Source organism: Hyperolius riggenbachi, chromosome 1, assembly GCF_040937935.1.
Source record: "Hyperolius riggenbachi isolate aHypRig1 chromosome 1, aHypRig1.pri, whole genome shotgun sequence".
Lineage (NCBI taxonomy): Eukaryota > Metazoa > Chordata > Amphibia > Anura > Hyperoliidae > Hyperolius > Hyperolius riggenbachi.
Window position 1 is genome coordinate 409,444,166 of NC_090646.1, and position 27,929 is coordinate 409,472,094.

General features: G+C 46.1%; 1 protein-coding gene across 1 annotated transcript in view; it reads left to right on the forward strand.

Annotated features, from left to right (window-relative positions):
- Nucleotides 1–22,036: 22,036 nt before the first annotated feature.
- The window catches only part of PUM3 (pumilio RNA binding family member 3), a 124,384-nt gene continuing 118,491 nt past the window's right edge, over nt 22,037–27,929 (forward strand). The window contains exon 1 of the mRNA XM_068235746.1: nt 22,037–22,147. The gene's annotated coding sequence lies outside the window, so the exon portion shown is untranslated. The remainder of the gene's footprint in view (nt 22,148–27,929) is intronic.

Below are 27,929 nucleotides of genomic sequence, written 5' to 3' on the forward strand. Positions count from 1 at the left end.
TCTAACGTATACTGCAGGCACCTACATAGCTAACCTAAACTGTGGGCACCTATACCTGGCTCCATGGCGGGGAAGGGGGGGGGGGGCGATTTTTACACCCTCGCCCTGGGTGAAATTTAGCCTAGAAACTGCCCTGGCAGAGGCTCTCCTAGCTCTTAAATTGAGGATAAAGTTACTGTGGGATTAAAGGTACCCACAAAATTGGCTTATCACTTAAAAATAAATAAATCACTGCGTAAAAAAAAAAAAATCCTCTCCACACTTTTATGAATATGATGGCTTTAGCCATGCATGGCAACTTTCACTATGAAACCAGCAAAGCCACCTCGGTAACCTCAGAAAACACCAGCACAATTACAGGTATGTACAGTTTGTTAAAATATGTCAGCTGACTTGAAATATGTGGCTCCGTGAAGCTAGTCCCCTACAATCAACACAAATAAAAATTCCATTGTGCTACATTTGTGCCACAAAAATAACATCACACAACCCGCCCCCCCCCCCCCCCCCTCCCTCCGGTACAACAATCTACAGACATGGGACTGGTTTGCATGGGGAGTGCATGTGTTCATTTATGCTGCACAAATTAACTTACTATTTTTTTTCGTTTTTGAGATATTCAAGTTTTCATAAAGGTCAAAAGTTCACACCCCTCCCCCCCCCCCCAACATTACAAAGGCTGAGTGAAACTTTTGACCATTATAAGACGTGCATATCTCAAACACTATAAAAGATAGATGATTTTTGCAGCACAAATGAGCACACACAACACTACACACCCATACCCATTTCATGTCCGTAGGTTGTTGTATGGGGCTGGGTCATTGTGAGAAAACGCGCAAAAGCCGCCGCGTGTGCTAAAAGCAAGGCGGCTGATTCCACGTCCCACGCGGCGGTTTGAACGCGTAGGCACACGTCTGGTAGTGTGGCAGAACGTGGAAAAGCCGCCGCATGTTCTAACAGCAAAGCGGCTGTTTACGCGTCCAAGGTGGCGGTTTGTACGCAGCAGCGTGCCTTTGGAGTGGCTGGGTCTGTTAGTCCACATAGATGGATGGAGAGCTACGCGCGCGCGCGGGCCAGAAGTCAGGACCTTTATACCAGCAGGGGAAGTATCAGCTGATCAGGATGATCAGCTGATTCCTGCTGGACTCATAAATGGCTGAGTGGCTCGGGCGGGGCAGCAGTGTTCAGCAACTATATATTCTGCTTGCTTGTCAGTTGCTGGTTGTCTGCCATTGCAAACACTTGTGTGGAAGCAGTTAGACCATAGTCAGATCCTTACAGGGTGTTTGAACCAGGTGGACCTGGGAATTCACACTTAGCCAGATTCTGTTGATAGCTTAAAGAACTATTGTATTGTATTATTTGTTAGACCAGTTCCAGGGTGTTGAAATCAAGGCCCTCACACCCCAGACTAGGAATACTGTGTATCTTCTGTGTATTCTCTAGCATAGTTCCAGGGTGTTGAGATCAAGGCCCTCACACCCAAGACTAGGGAACTGTATTGTCTTTGTGTTATGTTCCAGACTAGTTCCAGGGTGTTGATGATCACGGACCTCACACCAAAGACTAGGGAATTGTATTATCATTTATGTTATATTCCAGACTAGTTCCAGGGTGTTGATGATCACGGACCTCACACCAAAGACTAGGGAATTGTATTATCATTTATGTTATATTCCAGACTAGTTCCAGGGTGTTGATAATCACGGACCTCACACCCAAGACTAGGGAATTGTATTATCATTTATGTTATGCTCCAGACTAGTTCCAGGGTGTTGTGACTACGGACCTCACACCCGAAGACTAGGATTGTGCTATTACTGTATTACGTTAGCCCAGTTCAGGGCAAAACCTTTCGTATTAGCAGCAGGGCTTCCTGCAACCCAGCCTCGGTCCCTCGCCCAGGGGTCCACAGGCTACAGGAATATCACCCACAGTCAGGGGTGAATTCCTCAGGAGTCTTAGGCCGCCAGCTCCTCTGGTGGTCTCCACTCAGAGTTGTTACTGTTACAAAACACTCACCCACTCAGGTGTCTAGAGGTTAGACATATCTGATTATTGACGATACTGCAGATCCTCAATAATCTGGTATATCTGTATTCTTGGGGATACTGCAGATCGCCAAGGATCAGATTCTCTCTCTGGTTGCTGACACCGATCGTTACAGTCATGTTACAGTTTGGGAGAAAATAAGTGCTATTATCTTCAAAACGAAAGCGGCACAAATCTTAATTTTTGGCACAAATGGGCACAAATGTAGAACTAACCCAGCATTTTTATTTGTGCTGATTGTATGGGGGCCAGTTTCACGGAGCTGAAATATGTGTGCTTTTATTTTTTTATCAAACTAAATAAATAGTAATTGTTATCTACATTTTGAAGTAGCATGTTAATCCAGGGATTTATATGATTGTCAAATGGAGTTAAGGGAATGTTTTCCTTTGAAGTAAACTAATCAATACATATCTTAAGTTGGCTGCATTAGGCTTTATGAAGGTGCATTTTCTCATGATGTTTTTCCAACTTGGTTAACAGTGTAACTAACCTTGAGTGTGAGAGGTCAAGGGTTTAATCCCCAGTGATAGTATTGCATTTTGCTTCAGTGGACACTGATAGGTTTATTGAGCTTTTCTTGTGCATGACTGCACTTATTCTTCAACACTTGCACATTCGGGACAAAGCCGTCTGTGACCTTACATTATTACATGGCTACCAACACATTAGTGCATCAAAGAGATCCTGGTTCATATGCAATTAACTTTTTCACCTAGGAGATCATTTTCATATTCTCTTTAAACTAACTTTTCAGCATTTTACAATTGGAAGTGTACCCAAAAGTTGGTGAAAGGGTACTATTAAATTTATTTTGAGTATGTTCTTGCTTGTTTTTGGCTTAAAAGTCTTTTTATGACAAGTTGAGAAAATATCACCTAGGAGAAAACTCAGGAGAAAAAGTGAATTGCATATGGGCCCCTGAATTAAACCCAGTCATGATAAATATGAGAATACTGTGTAATGATAGTGTGTATAATAGTTTTTTTTTTTAACAAATGCAAAATCAGTAATATGCTAAATATCCTACGTTTGTAGTAATACATTACAGAGCCTCATTTTAAGTTATTGAAGGCAAGCTTAAAATGGAACTGTAGTCAAAATAACAATAAATAAAATTGCTTATGTATTTATTTTTTACAATACTCATGTAGAAAATGATTTAAGTCAGTGTTTGTCCAATGTAAAATCTTTACTCTCCCTGATTTACATTCTGAAATCTATCACAGATGGCAACATCTTTGGTTCTGGCAGGAGACCTCTACGGAATGTTTGTTTACTAAGAGTTCTAATGTCAGTAGCGAAGATCTTTGGTCTCTCAGAATGCTCTGAGGGGAGAATTCTCAGCCTATTTTAAAGAGTAACTGTCAGGCTGCAAAAGCTAATTTAAACCTCTATTCTCCTGTGTTAAACAGTTTAGAAGGAAGCCAAAAAGGCAATACTGAAGTTAAAAATCTCTCTTACTTTTGATGTGTGCTGAACAGCAAAGCTGTTATTCCCAAGCTCTTAAAAGGACGAGAGGCCGCATAACATACTGCAAAGCATTCTGGGGCTGCTTCTCCCCACCTTGGGTCCTCCCCTCGGCTGCTAGTGAGAAGTTACAGGCTCATGTTACAACAGCTTGTAACGCAGTCCAGCTCACAGCACTGAAAAATCTCCGGGCAGAGTATACTGCATGAGTCCGCTATTGTTCCTAGCCACATGGCTAATTAATATTCAATGTACAGTAGTGTTGTCCATTAGGATCTTTTTTGCGAGTCGAATCATCAGGAAGCAGGGAGGACATGACGACACAATTGGCTTCATAGGAGACAGACAAACATGGAACCTGCCATGAGCTTTCAGGAGCATCGTTCTCTGCAAATACTACATAAAAATTATGTGAAATCCAAACGTGGACAGTGAAATGCATATGTAATGTAAATAGAGCCAATATTTAGCTACTGATATATGTGTTTTTTTTCTCTGAGACCTTATACCTAACAGCTCCTCTTTAAAATAAAGAACACAAAATTTGAGCAATCACAGTCGACGAACGGGATGCCAGATAAGTGGAGCAGAGTGAAGACTTCACTATGCGGGATACTTATGCCATGTATGTTTATTTTATGTTTTTTTTTCTATTCATGTTTACTTTTTAGTCACAGTGGGACGTTGCGGTTTAATGCGACTTTAAAGTCGCAACGTGTCTGCGTTGAGAGGTAACGCACTGCAAGCAGTGAGTTACCACAACGCAACATTTTTTTAACGCAACTTTAACGTCGCACTGTGAACGGTTGCATTGGATTAGGATAGGATTAGCATTGCAGTGCGGTAAGCTGCGTTATGAGACTTTATAACGCAGCTCCACAACGTGGCACTGTGAATGCGAGAGATACAGTATGACATATCCTTCATGTCGAAAAAAAGATGCTGCAGTTGGTAAATTTACTGATTTTGTTTCAGATCGAAGCCAATGCCTTGTCGTCCTTGTGATGATTTTATTCATTTATGCATCTTTGGTATGCCAAAAATGTAGTCTTACAGTGATGATGTTATCTGAGGAATAACTCCTCTGGTGACACAAGATCTAAAAAACAGAAGCAAGCCATTGAGACAAGAATTAATTAGTGCCATACTATCGAGGTCTAAGTTGGCATATGAACAGTGGCATAGCAATAGGTGGTGCAGAGGTAGCAACCGCAACGGGGCCCTTGGGCCAGAGAGGCCCCGAAGGGTCCACCCTCTATCACAGTATTAGCTCTCTATTGGTCCTGTGGTGGTAATAATCACTTTTATAGATGCTTTGAATAGTAGTAATCCTTAACACACTGTTCCTCATCCCCTTCTTGCACCTCTGACACTGTGGTTGGCCTTGGCAGGTTTTGGTACACCATATCAATTGTTATATACAGAGTGCTTAGGGGGCCCCATGTAAAACTTGCACCGGGAAAAGCTCCTTAGCTACGCCAATGCATATGAACTTTATTTATTCTCCCATAGCTACCTGGTTCTATAACCGGAGTACTGTACAAGACTTTGGATAACCAAAACTGTAAACACTGTCAGGGAAGGAATGGGGTCACAGATGCATATAAAGATATTATACTAAATCTCTATAGAACTGGCTTATTTATTGAGATTTAAAGGAATACAGTGGGATGCGAAAGTTTGGGCAACCTTGTTAATTGTCATGATTATCCTGTATAAATCGTTGGTTGGTACAATAAAAAATGTCAGTTAAATATATCATATAGAAGAAACACACAGCGATATTTGAGAAGTGAAACAAAGTTCATTGGATTTACAGAAAGTGTGCAATAATTGTTTAACCACTTGAGGACCACAGTCTTTTCGCCCCTTAAGGACCAGAGCCTTTTTCTCCATTCAGACCACTGCAGCTTTCACGGTTTATTGCTCGGTCATACAACCTACCACCTAAAGGAATTTTACCTCCTTTTCTTGTCACTAATACAGCTTTCTTTTGGTGCTATTTGATTGCTGCTGCGAGTTTTACTTTTTATTATATTCATCAAAAAAGACATAAATTTTGTCAAAAAAATGACTTTTTTAACTTTCTGTGCTGACATTTTTCAAATAAAGTAAAATTTCCTATACATTTGAGCGCGAAAGTTATTCTGCTACATGTCTTTGATAAAAAAAAAAAATTCAGTGTATATTTATTGGATTGGGTAAAAGTTATAGCGTTTACAAACTATGGTGCCAAAAGTGAATTTTCCCATTTTCAAGCATCTCTGACTTTTCTGCGCACCTGTCAGGTTTCATGAGGGGCTAAAATTCCAGGATAGTACAAATACCCCCCAAATGACCCCATTTTGGAAAGAAGACATCCCAAAGTATTCAGTGAGAGGCATGGTGAGTTCATAGAAGATTTTATTTTTTGTCACAAGTTAGCGGAAAATGACACTTTGTGACAAAAAAAAAAAAGTTTCCATTTCTTCTAACTTGCGACCAAAAAAAAAATGAAATCTGCCACGGACTCACTATGCTCCTCTCTGAATACCTTGAAGTGTCTACTTTTCAAAATGGGGTCATTTGTGGGGTGTGTTCACTGTCCTGGCATTTTGGGAGGTGCCTAATTGTAAGCACCCCTGTAAAGCCTAAAGATGCTCATTGGACTTTGGGCCCCTTAGCGCAGTTAGGCTGCAAAAAAGTGCCACACATGTGGTATTGCCGTACTCAGGAGAAGTAGTATAATGTGTTTTGGGGTGTATTTTTACACATACCCATGCTGGGTGGGAGAAATATCTCCGTAAATGACAATTTTTTTTATTTTTTTACACACAATTGTCTATTTATACAGATATTTCTCCCACTCAGCATGGGTATGTGGAAAAATACACCCCAAAACACATACTACTACTTCTCCTGAGTACGGCGATTCCACATGTGTGGCACTTTTTTGCACCCTAACTGCGCTAAGGGGCCCAAAGTCCAATGAGTACCTTTAGGATTTCACAGGTCATTTTGAGAAATTTCGTTTCAAGACTACTCCTCACGGTTTAGGGCCCCTAAAATGCCAGGACAGTATAGGAACCCCACAAATTACTCCATTTTAGAAAGAAGACACCCCAAGGTATTCCGTTAGGAGTATGGTGAGTTCATAGAAGATTTTTTTTTTTGTCACAAGTTAGCGGAAATTGATTTTAATTGTTTTTTTTCACAATGTGTCATTTTCCGCTAACTTGTGACAAAAAATAAAATCTTCTATGAACTCACCATACTCCTAACGGAATACCTTGGGGTGTCTTCTTTTTTAAAATGGGGTCATTAGTGGGGTTCCTATACTGCCCTGGCATTTTAGGGGCCCTAAACCGTGAGGAGTAGTCTTGAAACCAAATGTCGCAAAATGACCTGTGAAATCCTAAAGGTACTCATTGGACTTTGGGCCCCTTAGCGCACTTAGGGTGCAAAAAAGTGCCACACATGTGGTACCGCCGTACTCAGGAGAAGTAGTATAATGTGTTTTGGGGTGTATTTTTACACATACAGATGCTGGTGGGAGAAGTATCTATGTAAATGACAATTATTTGATTTTTTTTACACACAATTGTCCATTTACACAGAGATTTCTCCCACCCAGCATGGGTATGTATAAAAATACACCCCAAAACACATTATACTACTTCTTCTGAGTACGGTGATACCACATGTGTGACACTTTTTTGCAACCTAGGTGCGCTAAGGGGCCTAACGTCCTATTCACAGGTCATTTTGAGGCATTTGGATTCTAGACTACTCCTCACGGTTTAGGGCCCCTAAAATGCCAGGGCAGTATAGGAACCCCACAAGTGACCCCATTTTAGAAAGAAGACACCCCAAGGTATTCTGTTAGGAGTATGGTGAGTTCATAGAAGATTTTTTTTTTGTCACAAGTTAGCGGAAAATGACACTTTGTGAAAAAAAAAACGATACATATCAATTTCCGCTAACTTGTGACAAAAATAAAATCTTCTATGAACTCATCATACACCTAACAGAATACCTTGGGGTGTCTTCTTTCTAAAATGGGGTCACTTGTGGGGTTTCTATACTCCCCTGGCATTTTAGGGGCCCTAAACCGTGAGGAGTAGTCTTGAACCCAAATGTCTCAAAATGACCTGTGAAATCCTAAAGGTACTCCTTGGACTTTGGGCCCCTTAGCACAGTTAGGTTGCAAAAAAGTGTCACTCATGTGGTATCGCCGTACTCAGAAGAAGTAGTATAATGTGTTTTGTGGTGTATTTTTACATATAACCATGCTGGGTGGGAGAAATATCTCTGTAAATGACACATTTTTGATTTTTTTTTACACACAATTGTCCATTTACAGAGAGATTTCTCCCACCCAGCATGGGTATGTGTAAAAATACACCACAAAACACATTATACTACTTCTCCTGAGTATGGCGATACCACATGTGTGACACTTTTTTGCAGCCTAGGTGCGCTAAGGGGCCCAACGTCCTATTCACAGGTCATTTTGAGGCATTTGTTTTCTAGACTACTACTCACGGTTTAGGGCCCCTAAAATGCCAGGGCAGTATAGGAACCCAACAAGTGACCCCATTTTAGAAAGAAGACACCCCAAGGTTTTCTGTTAGGGGTATGGTGAGTTCATAGAAGATTTTATTTTTTGTCACAAGTTAGTGAAAAATGACACTTTGTGAAAAAAACAATAAAAATCCAATTTCCGCTAACTTTTGACAAAAAATAAAATCTTCTATGAACTCATCATACACCTAACAGAATACCTTGGGGTGTCTTCTTTCTAAAATGGGGTCACTTGTGGGGTTCCTATACTGCCCTGGCATTTTACGGGCCCAAAACTGTGAGTAGTCTGGAAACCAAATTTCTCAAAATGACTGTTCAGGGGTATAAGCATCTGCAAATTTTGATGACAGGTGGTCTATAAGGGGGCAAATTTTGTGGAACCGGTCATAAGCAGGGTGGCCTCTTAGATGACAGGATGTATTGGGCCTGATCTGATGGATAGGAGTGCTAGGGGGGTGACAGGAGGTGATTGATGGGTGTCTCAGGGGGCGGTTAGAGGGGAAAATAGATGCAATCAATGCACTGGGGAGGTGATCGGAAGGGGGTCTGAGGGGGAACTGAGGGTTTGGCCGAGTGATCAGGAGCCCACACGGGGCAAATTAGGGCCTGATCTGATGGGTAGGTGTGCTAGGGGGTGACAGGAGGTGATTGATGGGTGTCTCAAGGTGTGATTAGAGGGGGGAAATAGATGCAAGCAATGCACTAGCGAGGTGATCAGGGCTGGGGTCTGAGGGCGTTCTGAGGTGTGGGCGGGTGATTGGGTGCCCGCAAGGGGCAGATTAGGGTCTAATCTGATGGGTAACAGTGACAGGTGGTGATAGGGGGTGATTGATGGGTAATTAGTGGGTGTTTAGAGGAGAGAAGAGATGTAAACACTGCACTTGGGAGGTGATCTGATGTCGGATCTGCGGGCGATCTATTGGTGTGGGTGGGTGATCAGATTGCCCGCAAGGGGCAGGTTAGGGGCTGATTAATGGGTGGCAGTGACAGGGGGTGATTGATGGGTGGCAGTGACAGGGGGTGATTGATGGGTGGCAGTGACAGGGGGTGATTGATGGGTGATTGACAGGTGATCAGTGGGTTATTACAGGGAATAACAGATGTAAATATTGCACTGGCGAATTGATAAGGGGGGGTCTGAGGGCAATCTGAGCGTGTGGGCGGGTGATTGGGTGCCCGCAAAGGGGCAGATTATGGGCTAATATGATGGGTAACAGTGACAGGTGGTGATAGGGGGTGATTGATGGGTAATAAGTGGGTGTTTAGAGGAGAGAAGAGATGTAAACACTGCACTTGGGAGGTGATCTGATGTCGGATCTGCGGGCGATCTATTGGTGTGGGTGGGTGATCAGATTGCCCGCAAGGGGCAGGTTAGGGGCTGATTGATGGGTGGCAGTGACAGGGGGTGATTGACAGGTGATCAGGGGGGATAGATGCATACAGTACACGGGGGGGGGGGGGGGTCTGGGGAGAATCTGAGGGGTGGGGGGTGATCAGGAGGGAGTAGGGGGCAGATTAGGGACTAAAAAAAAATTAGCGTTGACAGATTGTGACAGGGAGTGATTGATGGGTGATTAGGGGGGTGACTGGGTGCAAACAGTGTGCTTGGGTGCAGACTAGGGTGGCTGCAGCCTGCCCTGGTGGTCCCTCGGACACTGGGACCACCAGGGCAGGAGGCAGCCAGTATAATAGGCTTTGTATACATTACAAATCCTATTATACAAAGTACATGCGGCGATCCGGGTGCTAGTAACCCGCCGGCGCTTCCGAACGGCCGGCGGGTTACAGTGAACGGGGGCGGAGCCAGTCCCCGGCGGCTGATCGTGTCACGAATGACGCGATCGCCGCATAGCAACGCCCGCAGCCGCCCCGCCGATGGGCGTATTGCGGTCGTTTGGGCCCGGACTTTGCCGCCGCCCATCGGCTGGGGGCGGTCCTTAAGTGGTTAAACAAAATTAGGCAGGTGCATAAATTTGGGCACCACAAAAAAGAAATGAAATCAATATTTAGTAGATCCTCTTTTTGCAGAAATTACAGCCTCTAAACGCTTCCTGTAGTCTCCAATGAGACTCTGGATTTTGGTTGAAGGTATTTTGGACCATTACTCTATACAAAACATCTCTAGTTCATTCAAGTTTGATGGCTTCTAGGCATGGACAGCTCTCTGTAACTTACACCACAGATTTTCAATTATATTCAGGTCTGGGGACTGAGATGGCCATTCCAGAACGTTGTACTTGTTCCTTTGCATGAACGCCTTAGTGGATTTTGAGCAGTGCTTAGGGTCATTATCTTGTTGAAAGATCCAGCCCCGATGCAGCTTCATCTTTGTCACTGATTCCTGGACATTGGTCTCCAGAATTTGCTGATACTGAGTGCAATTCATGCGTCCCTCAACTTTGACAATATTCCCTGTCCCTGCACTGGCCACACAGCCCCACAGCAGTGTAGCAGATTTCATATATTGTTACAGTAAAGCTGTAGCAGCAAATCCAAACATCTGATCTGCATGCTTGTTCAGTGTTTGGGGTTAGAAGTATTAGAAGCAGAGGATCAGTAGGACAGCCAGGAAATCTGCATTGTGTAAAAGGAAAGAAATGTTGCAGCTTCCATATCCCTTACATTTCAGGTGTTCTTTAATAATGCTTTGGTTATGGAGGAGAAGTAATGTCTCACAGACTTAAAGCCCTGTCCAAGAACAGTGTACTAAACCAGTGGATCCCTCCCTTAGTCTCAGCACAATACGTGTGGGGCTATGAAAATACGCACAAATATCTCTGTTGTGTAGTAAACAACAGCACTTGTGACCACTGACCATATAACCATTGTTGCTCCTTTCTGGGCTCCACTTCCTTGCTGTCCCTCATTAAGGCGTGCCTCTCAGGTGATACTACCAAGAGCCATACCCTGCTGCCTGACATGGTCCTATTTTGCAAGACAAATAGGGTCATATTTACTTATTATTGGTTAAGTTACTAAGGCTACACTTAAAGTGAACCTCCGTACTAAAAATCGACTCAGCAGCACTGAAAAGGCTTTGTGTTTCTTTAACAGTTTCACAGCATCAGAACTTTGTTTCTCTTATACAAGCCTCATTTTTAGCTGCACAGAAGAAAACTGCCCGGGCTTTTTTCCCCTGATGCTGTGCAAAGCATGATGGGATTTTTTATTTTGTTGATCTCGTTCTGCTGTTTTGGTGCAATTTTTTTTTTTTTAACATTTTTAACTTGACATTTGAAGCCTAGCGTGTGCAGCTGGAAGGGGTAATCAGGACACAGGATAGTTGGAACTGTGTCTTATGCTCCTTGTCACCTCCTTTCAACCAAAAAGATGGCTGCCCCCATGACAAAGATGGCAGCCCCCATGAATCACAAACATTTGCCTGTTCTTTTAAAACAGGGTGGGTAAGAGATTATATTACCTATCTATTTTAATTAACATAACTAATGTAACTTGATGACAGTATGTTTGTTTAGGCTGAAGTTCCCCTTAAGGCTAATTTCACACCAGGACGTTGCGTTAGAGGGGGCGTTAAGGTCGCATAACGTCCCTCTAACGGAACGCCTGGTGGTGCTGGATCTGGACGTCAGAGTGAGCCGCGTTGTGCAGCTCACTCTGGCGTCAGTGATGCCGTGATGCGCACTCTTGTGCGCATGCGGCATCACGTGGTCCCGCCGGCCAATCGCCGCACAGAGCGGCCGCTCCAGGAAGTAAACACTGCACGTCACAACGTGCAGTGCATATTAATTAGCCATGTGCCTGGCCGCTCTCCGCTCCTCCACAAGATTACTGAGCATGCGCAAGCAGTCTAACCGTCTAAAGTACTGCATGCAGTACGTTGTCTTGTGATGCAGCGTTACAACGTGGGCACTGTGAATAGCCCCATTGATTTTTCATTACTGTGCGGTGGGCTGCGTTACAGGCTGCTCTAACGTGCGCCTGTAACGTCCCACTGTGAAACCAGCCTTAATGTGCAACCTGAGCTAAACAAGTTAAAACTGCTGTGCGGTCCCTGCAGACGGCAACTTTACCAATACTGATTTAATAAAGCCTATAGTCTGCAGCCCACACTATAAATAATTGTATTATTGCTTGTGTACGCTTGCAAAACTAATACTGCCATCTGGTGGTGGAAATTGTTTAGAACCGTGTAAACATGAAATTTTGGTGAAAATGCAAATACTAGATTTGGTTCAGACCATGCCATTGTTGGACCATAACAAACAGCGATGGATAAATGGACATTCTGACAGATACTATGTCAAGTATAGGATCTGCTCAAACATGTCTGTCGCAGTGATGGAATGCATAGGCCCGTCCTGCAGAACTGTTCTGTCACTGGACATATCTGACATGTCATAGATAGCGGAGAACCATGTAGTGTGTGTGTACAATGCTTTAAGCCACATAAACATGTTAGATTAAACTCAGCCAGAGCAGTCGATAAAGATGCCTTGGCGAGAATCTAGTGTGTGGAGCCCCCTGTAGTTGACTAAAGATACGGCAAGCGACCTAAAAGTGATATTTTTCTCCCACTCATCCCACCTGCCAGAATTTGCTGTATCATGCCTCCTCCTCCTTCCATAGTAACAGAGGTTAGTGATGCATCTTTACAACCTTGGCCTTGAACTGTTGTGTCTGTACAACCATTGCCTGTCAGGTGACAAACCTCATATTTGTATACTAGGCTTTAAAGTGTGTACAAGGCCTGAACAATTTATCGATTTAAAACCGAAATCGCGATCACGGAAACAACGATTTCGTGATCGTGAATTCAGCGATTTCTCGCGATATCCCTCCCGCAGTGTATCATTTTAGCCAGGCAGAGGCAGGCAGTCTATCTTCCGCTTGCCGCTCCATGTAAGTAGTGGCGGCTTAGCATTTCTAACCATCTCCTTCCTCCTTCCTACTGCCGCCTCCACCTCCGACGTCATCACAGGGCTCAGCCTCTTACTTTCTCCCTCCGCCTAGCGCGTCATTGGCTGGGCGGGCGGCCGTGGCAGGCTCTCACACTTTCGCTCCACACAGCCTGGCACTTCATCAGCTGGGCGGGCGGTAGATTCCGCCCACAGGTTCTCGGTTCTCCCGCAGACTCTCGTGCTCTCTTGCTTCTAGCCTAGCGCGCCACGGAAGGCCCATCAGTCAAGAGTTTGGCCAGGCAGTGACAGACAGTACCACTACCTACTATGAGCCAGGCATCCAGGCTAAGATTTGTCATGGCTCCGCCCCCCGCTTCCTTTGCAAATCTGCACAATGCACATCAGATCACACTGACACGCTGTGTGACTCATTCTGTGTGTGTGCAAGATGATATGTGCTGTGGGCACTATGCATTTGAGCTGAGGTGGCTGTAAGCTGGACTGTGTGATATACTAAAGCTTGATTTAAAGAAAACCGTGAACCGAATCGAAATTTCTGACTGAAATCGTGCAATTCAATCTTTTCCTAAAATCGTTCAGGCCTAGTGTGTACACACACTAGATAAAACTTTGAGAGGCTGTCAATAGCTACCACCTCTGCCAAGAATCCAGCATGTGTACAGCAACCTCTGACTCCACGGCCTGTGATCATCCTGGTGAATTGCTTTGGCCAAGAGCATCGTTCTCTCCATTGATACGACTCCCGCTTTACATCACACCTGCACTGTCTGTATAGCCTAGGTCCTGCAGAGTAGCCCAAGGAATCGGATAATGATTGGGGGACAGGCCTCATACCTTGTATGTTCTGCACACCAACCAGCTAAGCAACCAACTCATAAACATACTGCATAACAAGCAAAATGGCGGACTGCGCATCATGGCCACATTCAAAACAGGTACCGTATATGAACCGCCGACATCGGGATTCCCTGCCTGTGTCCCCGCTGTGCCTGGCTCTCCGCTGCGTGTCCATCCTGCCCCCACAGCGGGGAGACATGAGGACACGGAGAAACATGAGGACGCAGGGGAGGGACCAGAGAACACAGGAGGGCGACCACAGGACACGGGGGAAAATCACAGGGCACGGGGAAGACCAGAGGACACAGGGGGAGACCACAGGGCGCAGGGGAAAGACCAGTGGACACGGGGGAGACCACAGGACACAGGAGGGCAAGCACAGAACACAGGGGGGAGACCAGAGGACACCGGGGCGAGCACAGGACACAGGGGGGAGAGCACAGGACACAGAGGGAAGACCAGAAGACACAGGGAAAGACCACAGGACACGGGGGAGACCACAAGACACGGGGAGACCACAGGACACGGGGGAGTCCACAAGACACAGGGGGGTGACCACAGGACACAGGGGGAGACCACAGGACACAGGGGGGGGGAGACCACAGGACACAGGGGGGGGGAGACCACAGGACACAGGGGGGGAGACCACAGGACACAGGGGGGGGGGGGAGGCCACAGGACACGGGGGGGGGGGGGGGGAGAGACCACAGGACACAGGGAAGAGACCAGAGGAACGGAAGGTCACCCGGGACCCAACTGTTTAATATGCGCTTACCCAAGTCTCCTCTTGTGAGTGGATCTGATAATTTTAACTTTGTTTATTAAATGGTTTTACGCTATGAGCTATTGTTTTAGTTGTAGACTGACACTGCTGATCTGACTTCCTGTGGACGCATTATTCCCCCCTGTGATCAATCCTACCTCCGGAGATTCTTGGAGGTTGACGGGGTGAGTGCAGACATTGTGGGGGAGTGTCAGGGTGCTCACCTGAGGTGCAACTTAAGTGTAACTTCCACGGTCAGCTGGCCATTAGTATTTACTGTGGTGGTGGCTTTTGGTCAGTAACGGAGTTACGCTATTGGTCTCTCTTTTTCTCTCCTCTTACATGTCATGCGTTGGCCCTATATGAACAATTGATGACGGAACCTGGATACTTGTACCACTGATGAGCGTGGACTTGAGACTGTTTGTCAAATTATACAAGGTTACATAACTTTTGTTCCACGGTGTGAGGCCCTGAGCGCTGCTTATTTTTACAACTGACTGGATTAATCTAACATCAATAGATTGCGTGAGCGCGCACCGCAGATTGAGGTTTGAGGAGGTCCTCCAGGAGCGCTTAACCTCTTGTTTTTAAAGAGACCAGAGGATACAGGGGGGGACCACAGGACACGGGGGAGACCAGAGGACACAGGGTGTAGACCAGAGGACACAGGGAACAGACCAGAGGATACAGGGGGGTGACCACAGGACACAGGGGGGAGACCACAGGACACAGGAGGGAGACCACAGGACACACGAGGCACACAGGAGGACACCATTTTGGGGAGGACATGTATAAGATGCTCCTGAAATGTGGACGCACCAGGTTTAGTTTATTTTTTTTTCCCTGTTTTTTTGCCCTCTAAATCTGGGTGCATCTTATATTCCGGAGTGTCTTATATGGCGGAAAATATGGTATGTTATTCAAACAATGCATGATATCACCCTAACCGTCGTGTGAGTTGAGGCAAACCACTTGTTATCAGTTGCTTGTCTAGTTATTTGCTACGCGTGCATACGCCTGATTGTTGCCCAACAGACCAAAATTGGTTTGGTTGAGCCTGTGTATGGGCATTTGATGTTCATGATTTCTTTTTGTTGTCAGCTGTTAGGGTGATGTTGCTGAGATGCTTGGTCAGTCCGGTGGTCAGTTGACCCTTCCACTAGGGAACGAAGTTTTGCCCAGATGCGGGGTCTAAGTGAGCACGGGTCTTCACCAAAACACGACACCAGGGGATCGCCCTGAACTTCGCAGCCTAGTGCCCACCAGGTCGCAAACTGGAATCATCTCACTAGTGGTCGAGAGAACTAGTACCACAATGTGGAGGTGAAGATGGAGAGAAATGTAGTCGATAAACAAGCTGAGGTCGAGGCATGCGGCAGACAGGAGAATCCGAGGTACAGGCCTAGTTCGGGGCAGGCGGCAGACAGGAGGATCTGAGGTCAAGGTCAGGGCGGGTGGCAGACAGAGGAAATCCGAAAACCGTCAGTGCCGAGGGAGAGGCGATCGAGAGTGGTCAGGCAAGCCAGGTCGTCAACAGGTGATCAGGATCAGTATCAAAGATTCTTCCGGAGAAGGCATTCCACACTAGCTGTCAGAACGTACAGTACTGAACACCGGCTGGGGGAGGTCTTTTATAGCTGAATCTGGCGCCAAAATTTCCACGCCTGGCGGATCGCTCAATACCAGTCTTATCAGCCGAACGACGGACTGTGCACACGCCTGATTTGACGTCCGGACGACTGAACGACTGGACAACCAAACGACCCGTCGTTTAAAAAAATCAGACGTGTGTATGGGCCTTTATGGTGCTCCAGTCAACCCCTGCAACTGCAGCAGCACACACCATTGTAAACCTCCCTTAAAAACTCTGCTCAGCCCCCTTTAATGACTATCCCCTCCCACCCCCATATAGTTTCCCAGGTGTCAAGAGCTTCCTACTCCCTACCACTAGAGCTTTCCTGGTGCCTAGTGCTTACCCCCTCCCACCCCCATATAGCTTCCCTGGTGGTGTCACATCTAGTCTGATGTGTGTATGCACCCCTTAGAGTGCATACACACATCAGACTATAGTCTTTGGAAAATGAAAGATCACAGACCAATCTTACCACCCTTCATGCAGTATGAGAGTATTTCTACAGTCTATTCTATGGAGCTGAACTCCCCATCAGAAAAAATGTTTGCAAGATGCTGCACACAAACATGCTGTACAGACACAAAAGATCAGTATCTGCAAAAGATGTGTTCCTGCCAAAGATCCGTTCCTGCAAATTGCATTCATAGTCTTTGAGATCTGCAGATCATCATACACACCTTATTTAACTGACATTCATCTGCAGATCAGATCCACCAGGATGGATTTTCAGATCTGCAGATGAATGTCAGCTAAACAAGGTGTGTATGATAATCTGCAGATCTCATAGACTATAGGCCCGTACACATGCCTGACTGCAGGCAACGACGGGTCCGTCGTCACCTCCCGCTGGGCGGGTTTTCAGCAGACAGTCCGGCGTGTGTACAGTCTGTCGGCGGACTGATAAGGCTGTTTCAGAAACAGCCTTATCCGTCTGCAGACAGACTGTACACACGCCAGACTGTCGCTGGAACGCCCTACCAGCGGGAGGTGACGATGGACCCATCGTTACCTGCAGTCGGGCGTGTGTACGGGCCTTATGAATGCAATTTGCAGGAACAGATAAAAGACTATAGTCTGATGTGTGTATGCACCTTTAGGCTACATGCACACTTGAGATAAAAGTCTTTGGAAAAGGCAAGATCACAGACCAATTTTACCCCCTTCCATGTAGTATGAGAGCCATACTCTACACAGTCTATTCTACTGAGCTGAACTCCCCATCAGATAAAAATCTTTGCAAGATGCTGGACACAAACATGCTGTACACATTCAACAGATCAGTATCTGCAAAAGATCTGTTCCTGCAAAAGATCAGTTCCTGCAAAATGCATTCATAGTCTATGATATCTGCAGATCCTCATACACACCTTGTTTAACAGACATTCATCTGCATTTCTGACAATCATCTGCAGATCCATCCTGGTGGATCTGATCTGCAGATGAATGTCTGTTAAACACGGTGTGTATGAGGATCTGCAGATATCATAGACTTTGGGCTTGATTCACAAAAGAGTGCTAACTGATAGCACAACCGTTTTCACGTGAATTTTCGCGTTGTGCATTATCGCGAATTTTCACGAGAAACGATAACATTTTCGTGCGCAATTATTTTTTTGCATGAAATCGATATCATTTGCATGCGAAAATTCACATTTGCGCGCAAAACCGTTGTCGTTTCAAGCGTAAATTCGTGATCGCGCACAACGTGAAAATTCGCGTGAAAACGGCCGTGCTATCAGTTAGCACTCTTTTGTGAATAAAGCCCTATGAATGCATTTTGCAAGAACGGATCTTTTTCAGGAACTGATCTTTTGCAGATACTGATCTGTTGAATGTGTACAGCATCTTTGTGTCCAGCATCTTGCAAAGATTTTTATCTGATGGGGAGTTCAGCTCAATAGAATAGACTATGTAGAGCAGGGGTCCTCAAACATTTTGGGTCGAGGGCCTGGTCAACATACTTCAGACTGCTGGGGGGCTAGAGTATACATAAAATGACGTAGAAGTCTTTGTGGGTCAGACAGTGAAGCATACCCAGGTGACAACCTTCAGTCACCGACCTGATGTGGAATTTGATTGGAAATCAGCAAATTACTGCTTTCTAGCTCCCGTGTGGATGGGTGGTGCCAGCACTGCTATTCCATATGCAGACCACCAATATTTAAAGCTGTAGCTGACCGCATCTACAGTGGAGGAAATAATTATTTGACCCCTCACTGATTTTGTAAGTTTGTCCAATGACAAAGAAATGAAAAGTCTCAGAACAGTAACATTTCAATGGTAGGTTTAAGAGTGGCAGATAGCACATCAAAAGGAAAATCGAAAAAATAACCTTAAATAAAAGATAGCAACTGATTTGCATTTCATTGAGTGAAATAAGTTTTTGAACCCCTACCAACCATTAAGAGTTCTGGCTCCAACAGAGTGGTTAGACACTTCTACTCAATTAGTCACCCTCATTAAGGACACCTGTCTTAACTAATCACCTGTATAAAAGACACCTGTCCACAGAATCAATCAATCAAGCAGACTCCAAACTCTCCAACATGGGAAAGACCAAAGAGCTGTCCAAGGATGTCAGAGACAAAATTGTAGACCTGCACAAGGCTGGAATGGGCTACAAAACCATTAGCAAGAAGCTGGGAGAGAAGGTGACAACTGTTGGTGCGATTGTTCAAAAATGGAAGGAGCACAAAATGACCATCAATCGACCTCGCTCTGGGGCTCCACGCAAGATCTCACCTCGTGGGGTGTCAATGGTTCTGAGAAAGGTGAAAAAGCATCCTAGAACTACACGGGAGGAGTTAGTGAATGACCTCAAATTAGCAGGGACCACAGTCACCAAGAAAACCATTGGAAACACATTACACCGCAATGGATTAAAATCCTGCAGGGCTCGCAAGGTCCCCCTGCTCAAGAAGGCACATGTGCAGGCCCGTCTGAAGTTTGCCAATGAACACCTGAATGATTCTGTGAGTGACTGGGAGAAGGTGCTGTGGTCTGATGAGACCAAAATAGAGCTCTTTGGCATTAACTCAACTCGCTGTTTTTAGAGGAAGAAAAATGCTGCCTATGACCCCCAAAACACCGTCCCCACCGTCAAGCATGGGGGTGGAAACATTTTGCTTTGGGGGTGTTTTTCTACTAAGGGCACAGGACAACTTAATCGCACTAACGGGAAAATGGACGGAGCCATGTATTGTAAAATCCTAAACGACAACCTCTTTCCCTCTGCCAGGAAACTGAAAATGGGTCGTGGATGGGTGTTCCAGCACGACAATGACCCAAAACATACAGCAAAGGCAACAAAGGAGTGGCTCAAGAAGAAGCACATTAAGGTCATGGAGTGGCCTAGTCAGTCTCCGGACCTTAACCACCTTAGCGGTATGGACGAGCTCAGCTCGTCCATTACCGCCAGAGGGTGCCGCTCAGGCCCTGCTGGGCCGATTTTGATCAAATAAAGAGCAGCACACGCAGCCGGCACTTTGCCAGCCGCGTGTGCTGCATGATCGCCGCCGCTCTGCGGCGATCCGCCGCGAGCAGCGGCGAAAGAGGGTCCCCCCAGCCGCCTGAGCCCTGCGCAGCCGGAACAAATAGTTCCGGCCAGCGCTAAAGGCTGGATCGGAGGCGGCTGATGTCAGGACGTCGGCTGACGTCCATGACGTCACTCCGCTCGTCGCCATGGCGACAGGAGAAGCCAAACACGGAAGGCTGCTCATTGCGGCCTTCCGTGTTACTTTTGGCCGCCGGAGGCGATCAGAAGAACGCCTCCGGAGCGCCATCTAGTGGGCTTTCATGCAGCCAACTTTCAGTTGGCTGCATGAAATATTTTTTTTTTTATTTAAAAAAAAACCTCATGCAGCTGCCCTGGCGATCTTAATAGAACGCCAGGGTGGTTAATCCAATAGAAAACCTATGGAGGGAGCTCAAGCTCAGAGTTGCAGTGACAGCCTCGAAACCTTAGGGATTTAGAGATGATCTGCAAGAGGAGTGGACCAACATTCCTCCTAAAATGTGTGCAAACTTGGTCATCAATTACAAGAAACGTTTGACCTCTGTGCTTGCAAACAAAGGTTTTTCCACTAAGTATTAAGTCTTTTATTGTTAGAGGGTTCAAAAACGTATTTCACTCAATGAAATGCAAATCAGTTGCTATCTTTTATTTAAGGTTATTTTTTCGATTTTCCTTTTGATGTGCTATCTGCCACTGTTAAAATAAACCTACCATTGAAATGATACTGTTCTGAGACTTTTCATTTTTGTCATTGGACAAACTTACAAAATCAGTGAGGGGTCAAATAATTATTTCCTCCACTGTATAAGTAATACATTTTATGTGGAGGGCCTTTAAATAAAGCATCAGGGGGCTGCATTCGGCCCGAGGGCCTTAGTTTGAGGACCACTGGTGTAGAGTATGGCTCTCATACTACATGGAATGGGGTAAAATTGGTTTGTGATCTTCTTGCCTTTTCCAAAGACTTGTATCTCAAGTGTGTATGTAGCCTTAGCAGGGGGAGCACAGAATGGAGGGTGTGCGCTGAGATTCAGGGGCGGGGGTTGCCACGGGACCATACCTCCCACCCGGATGCTGGGCAATTTGGAACAGTTTTAAGGTATTCTACTGCCAATATTACTTTCAGTACAAAACAGATCTGTACATCTCACCTAAATGCGTAACAAACAAAAGAGAAAAAAACCAAAACAAAAGCAAACAGGAGTTTACTCCTAACATATCTCCCAAATTTTTGAGATAAGAAAGAGGGACACTTTAAGACACACTCCTGCCAGATCTCATTCCACAAAGAATTCAGAAACAAAAGATGTAATTTTATCATTCAGAACACGCTGGTCCTCTCTAACATCAGTAGTTCTCCTTAAAGGGATACTTAAGTGTGAGATAAAAAAATTACTTTTACTCACCTGGGGCTCCCCTCAGCCCCCTGCAGCTGAACGGTGCCCTCGCCGTGTCCCTCCGATGCGCCTGGTCTCGCCGGCGGCCACTTCCGTGTTGGGCGTCACCGGCCGACAGGCTGGGAACGCGGCTGATTACCCGCGTCCCCAGCCGCAATAGCATTAAAGAGGGCGCTATTGCGGCCGGGGACGCGGATAATCAGCCGCGTTCACAGCCTGTCGGCCGGTGACGGCCAAACCGGAAGTGGCCGCCGGCAAGACCAGGCGCATCGGAGGGACACGGCGAGGGCACCGTTCAGCTGCAGGGGGCTGAGGGGAGCCCCAGGTGAGTAAAAGTCATTTTTTATCTCACACTTAAGTATCCCTTTAATTTTAACAATAAGGTATATATCAATTTAAATGATAGAAATAACAGAGTATAGTTGGTAATCACATTTTTAGTTGAAAAAATAGAGCCCTTTGGGGCCCCTCTGGCTCCAGTGCGGTTACAACCTCTGCACCCCCTATTGCTACACCACTGGGGACAGCTGGGATATACAGTTGTGCTGTCACCCTCTCACCCGAGGCTTTCTTGTTGCCATTGCCAAGGCCACCGAGAAATTCACTTAATTATGAAACAGATTCTATAGAACACGATTGGCCACCTCAGCGCTATTATGACCAGCCTAGTCAGATTTCACCACACGGAAGCTGACCCGTCTGATACGCTGCAATTAACAACTGCCTGCTGGAGGAATAGAAACATTTTATACAAATGTAACCAGAACCACCATTCAGTTACTTCCACGCAGTAATGACACGTAAAATGCAGCCCATAACCAACATGGCCACACTTGCTATTCATTTCGTCAACAAGCTTTATTGAGACGTTACATTTCTTACACCGTGCTTGTTGATACTTTACGCCGCCGTAATGTGAGAATTGCGCATGTGCATTGGCTAGTAAGGGGCACACGTGTGTATGGTGGCTGCTACGGAATAGTGACGGAAAATAAGGGCGAACGGCAACAGAATCAAGATATTAATAGGACGGTATGTAGCAGCGATCACACCGTGGGGAGTGTAGTCTCTCCAAACTTTACACTGGGCTGACACTTTAGCTGGTGCATACGGAATGTTATCTTTTGGGCATGTGCTTTATACAGTACTTTTGTGAAATGTGCAGGAAGTTTTGTCCTTACACAAAACTTTAGAGTAGTATTTGCAATATTATAATTCATACAGGGGAGTTAGTTCGTCCCAAAATTGCCCGAAGGTGCCCACTTTGGGTACGATCTTAATTGTACAATCTTATTACTTATATGTAAAGGGGACTGTCTGCCTTTTACAAATGTAGGAGGCATGTCGCCTAGCAGGGTTCGCTTCCTGATTCTTTGGGCAACAAATAAATGCGGAAAACACTGCTCTCAGAGGATCACTAACTGAGCATTAAAGTACCCCCCTGAACCAGTTGTTAAATTACATACTTTGAATGCTGATTTCACTTGTGGTGCTGGGACATATGCACAGCACCTTCCTCCCGGAGCAGTGCTTTTCAGCGCTGCTAGATTTGGGCGCAGCTATAGACTGTAATGGGAATCAGTCTATAGCGGCGCTCAGTGAGTAACGTTGGCTCTGTCAGAAGATGGAGCTGAAGTTGCCTAAAAACAATAATTCAGCCTCCAGCAATCGCTGGAAGCCGAATTATTTCATTCCCCCACTATCCATGGCAGCCTGGAGGGGGGATAGTAATTAATACGGGCTGGACTTGTGCAGAAGCAGGATCAGCCTTATACCGGCTGAATCCTGCGGCCAAGTCTACCGGCGCCGATTTCAAATGTACGCCTTCTTACCCCTCTGGCACCCCCTGTGTGCCTAGTTCTGCTCAGATGTAATATTTGACTGAGCAGAATGTCAAATATGGGTGGGGAGGACGTGTCAGTTCTTCCTCCTCTCTGCCTGTCCTTAGTTCTGCCTCCTCCACTCGCCACTTATAGTTCTTGTGAAGTGTTACAGGGCGCAGGGCAGCTGCGCTGTGTGTGGTCTTGTGGTAACTGAAGTTGGAACAATAGTGTACTAATAGCTGTATTAGTACACTATTGTTCTGACCTCAACTACCACAAGACCACACACCACGCAGCTCCCCTGCACACTGTGTGCTGTAACACTTATCAGGAACTATAAGCAGGGAGTGGAGGGGGCAGGACTAAGGATTGGCAGAGATGAGGAACAATTGACATTTCCTCCCTGTCCATAATCCACGGGTAGTAGAGCGGGGGACACGGCATTAAAAGTATGTAATTTAAAAACTGGTTCATAGCTACTTTAAAGCAGACCTGAACTCACAACGTCCTCTGTGCTCTAAAACATACGCAACAGCATAATAACCTTTAACCTCGGTAACCACGAGCTACACTCGGGGTGGAAAACTGCAGCTTAGAGCAGTAACCCCAAGCTACACTCGTAGTAGCCGCCAGGAGGTCCATGCAGTGCATTGTGCGCAACATGCGTTCTCCCTCACCTCCCGGGCTTTTCAGATGCTGGCGGCCATTCCGCTTCCTGTCCACGGAGGCTCTGCAGCTCCCTGGTGAGATTGACTGTCGTCATGACAACAGCCGGCAATCTCAGTATAGGGTTACAGAGCCACCCGGAGGATGGAGGGAAAACTGCAGCGCTGAATCCCAAGGAGGTAAGTGCAGGGGCTGCTCCAGGCTCTCTTATGGTATGATTTTTTTTTCTTGCTTTTAGGGTCTGAAAGCACATGAAAAAATGGTACCACTTTTAGACCCTAAAATCAGGAAGGAATCATACCACCAGGGAGGGTAAACAAAAAACATTTCTTTATTACAGCTGATACAAATCCTAAAACTAAATCTGCACTGTTTCTACTTCCTGATTTATTGAAGCAGACATATGGAAGCCTGTGCTTTCAAATGAACTTATCCGCCATCTCTGCCATGGTAGTCATGTGACACAAGGGGGAGAGCAAATTATAACTTGTGATTAGACACAAATGAGGGGGAATGAAACAGGCTAAATTCTCTAAATACATATGGAATTAAGTCACACCAGAACGATGGGATTTTAGCTAAACCACAAATGTGGGTCCTCCAGCATTTTGGAGGCGATTCAGCCTCAATGTTGAGTATAGGAAAAGAGAAAATAGCTCTAAAAAGCGGTGAGCAGAGCGATTTTCCTAGCATTTTTTTTTATTAAACAGCTGATTACTTCTAGGTCAAAGTGTACAAGAGATATAAAATCGCTAAGCATAAACAGAAAATCACTAGGCACATGCCTAAAATCACTTTTAAAAATCGCTTCAAAAATGCTAAGCATTTGCGATTATGCTAGCGATTTTTGGTGTGCACTGGCCTTAAGACAGGCTGAACTCTCTAAATACATACAGGGTGCATTTCTATATGTTTTCCTTCTGTTCTGTGCAAGAGTTCAGGTCTACTTTAACAAGATAATCCATTTTCTTCAGTGTACTTGTCAGTGATTTTAACTTTGTGGCTGATTAGTCTGTTAGCCTGGTACACAGTTTCAATTATAATTGGCCAATTACCTCACGAATTGTACCACCTCCCATGTAGTATGATGGTTTAACTACACAATCCGCTCATAGTGTTCAATATCTGTTGACCTTCCACTTCCAAGCTACATAAACTTGCATACAATTTGCTTATACTCCTTATTATTAGCGGCTTATTGACCATTACTGTCTCAAATGTGGTTTGATGGTTCAACATAGATCAGCTGTGGATGTTGTTGGTAAAGGTGCCCAAATGTTTTTTAGGACAGTAAGATAAGCTAACTTGAAATGTTTGTTTTGAAAGCTGACTAGCTTATACAAATGACAACTGAAGTGAGAGGGATATGGAAGCTGCCATATTTGATTCCTTTTAAGTAATACCAGTTGCCTGGCTATCCTGGTGACACCAGTGGCGGACACAGGCAGCAGTGGGCCCCTGTGCAAAATATCAATTGTGGGCCCCCTGCGGCAAAAGATGGGTGTGGCAATGACCGGATAAGGGCGGAGCTAACTGTAATTTAAAGTGATCCCAGGGTGAGAGTGATATGGAGGCTGCCATATTTATTTCCTTTTAAACAATACTAGTTGCCTGGCGGCCCTGCTGATCTATTTGGCTGCAGTAATAAACTGAATTACACCAGCAACAAGCATGCAGCTTAATCGTCTCAGTTCTGACAATATTGTCAGAAACCCCTGACCTGCTGCATGCTTGTTCAGGGTCTATGGTTGAAAGAATAAGAGGTAGAGGACCAGAACGGCAACCAGGCAACTGGTATTGCTTAAAAGGAGAGAAATATGGCAGCCTCAATATTATTCTCACCTCAGGTTCCCTTGAAAAGTGCAACGCAAAGACAGTGGGCCCAAGTTTTGGTGACCCTTTCCCCAGAAAATTCACATAATTGTGCAGGTTTTCTCAAGAAAATACACATAATGTGAGCAGATTTGCCCAGAAAATACATTCAATCATGTCGGCAGATTTGCCCAGAAAATACATTCAATCATGTCGGCAGATATGCCCAGAAAATACGTGCAATGATGTCGGCAGATATGCCCAGAAAATACGTGCAATGATGTCGGCAGATATGCCCAGAAAATACGTGCAATGATGTCGGCAGATATGCTCAGAAAATACGTGCAATGATGTCGGCAGATATGCCCAGAAAATACGTGCAATGATGTCGGCAGATATGCCCAGAAAATACGTGCAATGATGTCGGCAGATATGCCCAGAAAATACGTGCAATGATGTCGGCAGATATGCCCAGAAAATACGTGCAATGATGTCGGCAGATATGCCCAGAGAATACGTGCAATGATGTCGGCAGATATGCCCAGAAAATACGTGCAATGATGTCGGCAGATATGCCCAGAAAATACGTGCAATCATGTAGGCAGATATGCCCAGAAAATACGTGCAATGATGTCGGCAGATATGCCCAGAAAATACGTGCAATGATGTCGGCAGATATGCCCAGAAAATACGTGCAATGATGTCGGCAGATATGCCCAGAAAATACGTGCAATGATGTCGGCAGATATGCCCAGAAAATACGTGCAGTCATGTCGGCAGATATGCCCAGAAAATACGTGCAATCATGTCGGCAGATTTGCCCAGAAAATACGTGCAATCATGTCGGCAGATTTGCCCAGAAAACACATGCAATCATGTAGCAAATTTGCCCAGAACATACATGCAATCATGTGGCAGACCTGCCCAGAACATACACGCAATCATGTGGCAGACCTGCCCAGAACATACACCTGCTAAAATAAATAATAAAAAAACCCATTTACTCACCTGCAGCAGCAGACCTCCTGTCCCAGCCTCCATCCGGCGCGCAGCTCCCATGGGTGGTTGGGTGGATAGGTAGCCTGGTGGGTAGGTAGGTAGGCAGCTGGGTGGGTAGGTAGGTAGCCCTTAGCCGGGTGGGTAAGTAGCCTGGTGGGTGGCTGGGTAGCCGGGTGGCTGGGTAGCCTGGTGGGTGGGTGGGTAGCCTGGTGGGTGGGTAGGTAGCCTGGTGGGTGGTTAGGTAGCTGGGTGGGTGGGTAGGTAGCCTGGTGGGTCTTTAGGTAGGTAGCCTGGTGGGTTGGTAGGTAGCCGGGTGGTTAGGTAGGTAGGTAGCCTGGTGGGTAGGTAGCCGGGTGGGTGGGTGGGTAGGTAGACGGGTAGGTAGGTAGCCGGCAGGTTGGTTAGGTAGCCGGGTGGGTAGCTAGGTAGCCGGGTGGGTAGCTAGGTAGCCGGGTGGATAGGTAGCCGGGTGGGTTGTTCGGTAGCCGGGTGGGTGGGTAGGTAGGTAGCCGGGTGGGTAGGTAGCCGGGTGGGTGGTTAGGTAGCCGGGTGGGTAGGTAGGTAGCCGGGTGGGTGTGTAGGTATCCGGGTGGGTAGGTAGCCGGGTGGGTGGGTAGGTAGCCGGCAGGGTGGTTAGGTAGCCGGGTAGGTAGCCGGGTGGGTAAGGTAGCCGGGTGGGTAAGGTAGCCGGATGGGTAGCTATCCGGGTGGGGGGCCCGACTCCTATCCTCCCTCACTCACCTCGGGGCCCCCCTCCCGGTATGCGCAGCGGCCGGCGGGAGAGCAGAAAATACAGGAAGTCTCCGGCCGGGGCTGCAGCAGACGCTAGAGGCAGCTGCCTGCTGCCTCTAGCGTCTGCTGCAGCCCCGGCCGGAGACTTCCTGTATTTTCCGCTCTCCCGCCGCATGAGGGGGGGGGCGCCCGAGGTGAGGGGGGAGGGGCCCGAGGTGAGGGGGAAGGACAGGAGTCGGGGCCCCCCAGGTTAAAAAAATTAAAAGCAAAAAAAAAACAAAAACCCTGCAATACTTAATGGGCCCCTGAAGCAGCGGAACTTCAGGGGCCCTCGTGCGGCGGCATGGCCGTATGTCCGCCACTGGGTGACACACTGCCTCTAATACTTAGACCCCTGAAGAAGCATGCAGCAGATCAGGTGTTTCTGCCATGATTGTCAGATCTAACAAGATTAGTTGCATGCTTGTTTCTGGTGTTATTCTGACACTACTGCAGCCAAATAGATCAGCAGAGCTGCCAGGCAACTGGCATTGGTTAAAAGGAAATAATTATGGCAGCCTCCATATACCTCTAACTTCATTTGTCCTTTAACTAAATGTTTATATCATGTCTTTAGTGATGAAAGGGACAAGAGAGAATGGTTAGCTTAAAGTGGACCTGAACTCTTGCACAGGACAGAAGGAAAACATAGGGAAATATACCCTGTATGTATATAGGGCTGGTGCACACCAAAACCCGCTAGCAGATCCGCAAAACGCTAGCAGATTTTTAAACGCTTTTTT